The following is a 5,000-nucleotide window of genomic DNA, read 5'->3' as shown; positions in this document are numbered from 1 at the left end:
ACCCCGTATTTTGCTGCACTGAACAAAGTAATCGAGTAATTACCCAATAACTCAATTTATTTTGACACGCATGGCTACAATACCAATTAACAAAGACAGAGATAACGTGGATTTTGCAACCATTTAACGTTTCAATTCAGTCGGCTTAAGCCAGTATGACTGAGGTGTAAAAATTTCTTATTAGGATCCTTTCATTCGCTTTCGTGTACGTTATGTTTATCCTTTAGTTCACAAGTTCGTTTGTTTTGCATCTGGAAGATGTAATTTTCAATTATAACCTCTCCCTAGGGGTTATCACGCATAGCTTAACCAATGAAATCCCCGCGTCCTAATTGCTCGGAATACATGAAATTCTTTGTGCATTTCGTTGCACCGAAAAAAGACAACCGAGATTATTCAGGTATTCGAAGTAATAATTGTTGGTTTTCGATTGATTTCCCTCGATGTACCGGTGTGACAAATAATTTGGAACATTGCAATGCATCTGGAAGCGCAAAAACAAAGCACAGATGATTTCAACGCGTACGATCGCATCCCCAAAAGGTGCAGCGACCTGCAGTCATGATAATGTGAGTTGTTGACAGATGTAAAAGAGGATTGTCTTTCAAACAATCTTTATTTTATCCTTATGACTCGTTTTTTTATTATTAATATTTATTTTACCCTCAGTCTGCATTTTACCTCCGGTCTGCAGTCTGCGTTTTACACTGACCGCCCAAATAACCGATTTTTCGACGGAAAATTCATCCCAGAGGATAAAACTATTCACTGGACATGTAATAAAGGTAAATATGTTCGAGCGAAAGCGAAAACAAGCGAATATTTTGACGGAAAACACGATAATGTGAGATCAAAGGAACATGTGGTGAAGACACGCAATTGCGGCATCGCTTCGACAATAATCTTACCTTTTCAGCGATTTTAACGCTTGAAATTCCATTCAATCCACCTGGTCTAGTCTTTGAATTCACTATTATCGGTGCCCTGTGAATCTTCAGTGTTCTACATAACAGCACACTTGGTAAAAGACGGCTCGACGGGCGACAGATTGTTGTCGATGTTGTGGCCTGTCTTGTTCAGTATCCAATTGATTTGCCATTATTGAGCTTCATAAGGGTATATTTTATTTCAAAGATCTACTAAAACGCCATTCGCGCTACATGACTTTCGACGCAATTGCCGGTTAAGTTAATCGTTATAATGTGTCCACCAGAGAAATCTACGCATTTCCCACTACCCTCTCGATCCTAAGAAAATACGTGCAGCGGGGCTCTATGCACAAAGACACCACTTAGCAGGGGAGTGACAGGCAAGACTTTTACCGACATGGAAAAAAATAAAAAAAATAAAACGGAGAAATCTACCCATTTTCCGACTGGGATTGCCATAGGGCAACCCAGTAATTACAATTGTATCTGTGACGTAATAAGTCAATAAACACTCTTTGCTATGCCTGAAGAGCCGCAACAGCGGTGAAACGCGTAGCGCAAAAGAAAAGTAAAAGAAGCTTAAGACTTTCGTTTTTCATTGGTTTATATATATGTAAACCCATCTTTTAAAGTCGTCTTTGAAATTGAAAACATTTAGTACTTTGGCAAGGTAGTCCCATTTGACTGAGTCGAACGCCTTTTTGAAATCAACGAGGACTGTGATACCAGGTAGCTTTTTTGACTTTGTAAAGTCCATAACATCTTTAATTAATCGAACATTTTCACCTATATATCTTTTTTAAACGTAATTATAACCGGTTTGATTCTCGCGACTTACTTCAGGAAGTTCTTTTTCCATTCGTTTTGCTAGATCCTTGGAAGCTATTTTGCAGTCGGTGTTAAGTAAGGAAACTGCACGTAAATAATTGAGTGTGTAATTGGGCTTGCCTTTCTTTGGAAGTAGGATAATGATGCCTCTCTTTTGACTGATAGACAATTCACCGTTGTCGAAGAAATAATTAATGCTCGCTACGACATCTTCAGCGATATTGTTCCAAATAAATTTATAGAATTCCGGAGTGAGGCCATCTGAACATGGAGATTTGCGACTTTCCATTTCAGCGAGGGCTTTGCCTCATTCTTCTATCGAGATGCGATCCTAGAATGCGTTAGCATTTTCATCACAAAGTGGAGAAATAAGGTCATTTTTGAAAAAGACGTCGTAGACTAGATTTTCTACATTGTCGTTGTTTGATGTATAAAGATTTTAAAAAAGTTTGCTTGTACCGTGAGGATAGAATCCGGGTCATCTAACTCCAGGCCATTCTCCAGTTTGAGTTTCAGGATTCTTTTTTTGTCAGCATGCCTCTTTTCAAAATTAAAAAAAGTTTTTGGATATATATACTGGTTCTGGGATCCGGGTACTTAATGTAATATTGTATTTGATATGGTCTCATAACCACTTGCACTCGAGCTAAAACACAATAACTGAATTGCTACTGATTACACGACGACATCTGGGCAAGGCTCACTGCACCAGAATATACCCCATGGCAGCAGTATGCCGCCTCCCATTGTCTGGCCCATAAGCAGCACCGTTGCCACATGTAAGACTGAACACAACGGAACCAAATCCTATAAAGGAGTCGCATGTGGAGCAGTGGTACTCGTTGTTAGCGACGAAGCCGATTCTGACTTTAATCCAAGTTGTTGGAGCGGGAACAACGTTAAACCCTTGCTTGTTACAATGATATTGTAAGGAGGCGGTAGGTCCAACAAGCATCTTCCATTTAGAACGTTGGAGAGAGGTGGGACGGTACATCCCGTCCGCGATCAATGAGTAAAGGGACCTCGCTTGTTTGTCAATGACAACAAAGTTGATCTGGTTGCCGATCTTCATACCCAGGCAAATCTTCGAGAAGTTTGTTGTTCAGTAACTTGGCAGCTTGGTTTCTTCTTGGTTGAACCCAGTCATCCCTCCAGTGCGGTTGAAGGCTGTCTGGTTGCTCCACAAGGTGGAATCGTACTGGAAGGTACTCTGAAGTCAAACACAGAAAAATTATGTGAATGAATCAACTATCAAGGCAGTAAAAAATATAAAGCTGAAGAAAACAATTTAGTCGGTAGAAAGGTCACTTTGCTAATTGTTCATTGCTGGAACCTTTCCTAAAAGCTCCTTTTATTGGTTTTACTCAATTTTTTTTTTCAACAGGACCCCAACCCCTACCATTGTTGAAGATGGTACCAACCGGCATTGAACGAAAAGCCTGGAAGGATGGGATTGGCGAAATTGCCTTTGTACTTGGGAGCTTGTGTTACATTAACCAATTTTGGGTGCAATTTGTCTCGCAATTTTGCTGAGCTGCGACACAAGTTGCATGACAAATTGCCTGTTGAACGTTAACGTACCCTGCCAAGCACAGACGTTCCTCGCGATTGCTTTGTTACCGCAACCATTGAAAGAAATAGAAGTCAGTTCTCTACTTTGTGCAAATTTTCTTGCACCACTGTATATGTTTTTTAGTTGTCGCATATTTTAATATCATCGCTGCAACTTGTGTGACAATGTTTAGTGTATCACCCAATGACCGTCGCGAGCGGGACAAGTTGCAAGAAACGTTGCGCGCCGCAGCGCAACACGATTCAAGCAATTGAAACTGTTTCACAACATAATTGCGAGTCAAGTTACAGGAAGTATTGCCAGTGAAACAGCGCCTATTAAAGGGGCACTGTCATGCTACATTTGCTGTTTTTAGGTCAAAACTGGGTAAAAATCTAAATTAGTACTTTAGCTCACACGTACAACATTCCTGACAACCCTTTAGCAGATATGAAATGTATTTATGGCACAAAGAGCTATTCGTGTTTAATTTTTGGCGACTTTCTGAAGACATCGTCTCCAAAGCCAGTTTTTTTCAAGTTTCAATCCATTTCCATCCCCTCCATCCTTGGCCGAATACAACAAAGAATACCTTCAGTGCAGTTCAATGGTTATTGGTAACAAAACTACAGCATTATGCAAAGACGTCTTTTAGTGTTCTGAAGTTTGGCTAAAATAGCGTGTCACTGCCCCTTTAAGACACTATAAGTGAGAATTTGTCCCAAGACTTTTGCCAGTCCTTGACTGCTTGCATTGCCAAAGGAATGATACCTTTCTGCCATCAATCTTCATGACTGTCGTCCATCCTCCAGTTCCGCATCCGAAATCTCCCATGTGACAGTAAACGGGGATCCTTTCTGAACCAAGCAGCAGTGGATACAAGCCACTCTTAAGCGAACTGAAACATAAAAAAACGACACGGAATTTTTGACAATTAGTGCTTTTCTCTCTCGTCACATGATTGTCTTGTCATGAGACTACTTTTTACTATGATGCAGTCAGTCAGACGGATGAATGCTGAGACATTCAGCCGAAACACATCGTATAACTCCCATTTTTTGAGTCTGCGTGATACTTTTATCCTTAGAGTGCCAGAATTTTTCGTAGGGCAATGATTTTTTCCAAAGATGTCCGAAGACGACCTAGGATTTCCGAAGACGTTCCGAAGAGTTCCGTCTGCCCTAGTCTGCAGTGTTTTCCTTACAAATTACAGCGGAAGTAGGATCATTCACATTGACCAGGTCTTTTCTCGCGTTGGTTGAAGTTTATTTCACTTCAGGTTTTTTCAAAATGTTTTAGTTAAACCTGTTAGACCTTAAAATTTTCCACCAGATCGAAGTTTTTGATCAGTGGTCAGGTTTTCGAGGGATAGATAATTTCCAGACTCTCTGTAAACTTACGTATTTTTGTTTTAAAGTTCCTTACAAGAAGAAGCAACTATAAAGAGAAAACAAGAAAAGTGTAATTAAATCTTAAATACTCAAACTGCTGAGACTCTGTGGCACTACCAGCTAAACTCAGCATATATCCTACCTGGTGGTGGTTGATGACAATTTTCTTTGAACTCTGCAATAAGATTTATCATTTTCTCTTCAAAGGACTCTATAGCCTCTAAAACAACAAGAAAGAGAGAGAAAGAGAGAGAGAGAGAGAGAGAGAGAGAGAGAGAGAGAGAGAGAGAGAGAGAGAGA

General features: G+C 40.1%; 1 pseudogene; it reads right to left on the bottom strand.

The window, feature by feature from the left end:
• Nucleotides 1–1,663: 1,663 nt before the first annotated feature.
• LOC138040641 (uncharacterized skeletal organic matrix protein 5-like) overlaps nucleotides 1,664–5,000 on the bottom strand; it is a 4,529-nt pseudogene continuing 1,192 nt past the window's right edge.

Source organism: Montipora capricornis, chromosome 3 (genome assembly GCF_036669925.1).
Source record: "Montipora capricornis isolate CH-2021 chromosome 3, ASM3666992v2, whole genome shotgun sequence".
NCBI lineage: Eukaryota > Metazoa > Cnidaria > Anthozoa > Scleractinia > Acroporidae > Montipora > Montipora capricornis.
This window is presented reverse-complemented; position numbering and strand designations above follow the sequence as displayed.